Source organism: Neovison vison, chromosome 4 (genome assembly GCF_020171115.1).
Source record: "Neovison vison isolate M4711 chromosome 4, ASM_NN_V1, whole genome shotgun sequence".
In the NCBI taxonomy this organism is placed as follows: Eukaryota; Metazoa; Chordata; class Mammalia; order Carnivora; family Mustelidae; genus Neogale; species Neogale vison.
Window position 1 is genome coordinate 204,858,120 of NC_058094.1, and position 681 is coordinate 204,858,800.

Consider the following 681-nt stretch of genomic DNA (forward strand, 5'->3'; position numbering starts at 1 on the left):
AATATGAATAAGTGGTGGGGTGCCTGGGTGGCTCAGTGGGTTAAAGCCTCTGCCTTTGGCTCGGGTCATGATCCTGGGGTCCTGGGATTGAGCACCACGTCAAGCTCTCTGCTCGTGGGGAACCTGCTTCCCCCCCACCTCTCTCTGTCTGCCTCTCTGCCTACTTGTGGTCTCTGTCTGTTAAATAAATAAATAAATCTTTAAATATATATATATGAATAAGTGGTCTACTTTGGCACACATACACTAAAATTAGAACATTACAGAGAAGATTACCACAGTGCCTGCTCAACAATGGCAAGCAAATTCATAAAGGCTTTTTATATTTTTATGAAAGAATTCTGGATATGAACAGTAGTGTTAGTTTGTACAATATGAATATATTTAATACTACTGAACTGTTCATTTAAAAATGGTTAAAATAGGGGCACCTGGGGAGCACATTCAGTTAAGCATCAACACTTGATTTTGGCTCAGATCATGATCTCGGGGTTGTGAGATCAAGCAAGGAGCCTGCTTGAGATTCTCTTTTCTCTCTCTCCTTTTCCCCCTCCCCTACCTCTGTCCCTCTTTTAAAAAAATAGTAAATTTTATATTATATGTATTTTACTGCAATTCAGAAAATCAGAAAAAAATATGAACTAATACTGTTTCATTAAGAGGATCCTGAGATCTTAAAAC

General features: G+C 38.8%; 1 non-coding gene across 1 annotated transcript; it reads left to right on the forward strand.

Moving 5' to 3' along the window:
• The first annotated feature begins 225 nt into the window (after nt 1–225).
• LOC122905750 lies at nt 226–330 on the forward strand. Its single transcript, XR_006384435.1, has one exon. It is a non-coding gene; the product is annotated as a U6 spliceosomal RNA (small nuclear RNA).
• Nucleotides 331–681: the final 351 nt, after the last annotated feature.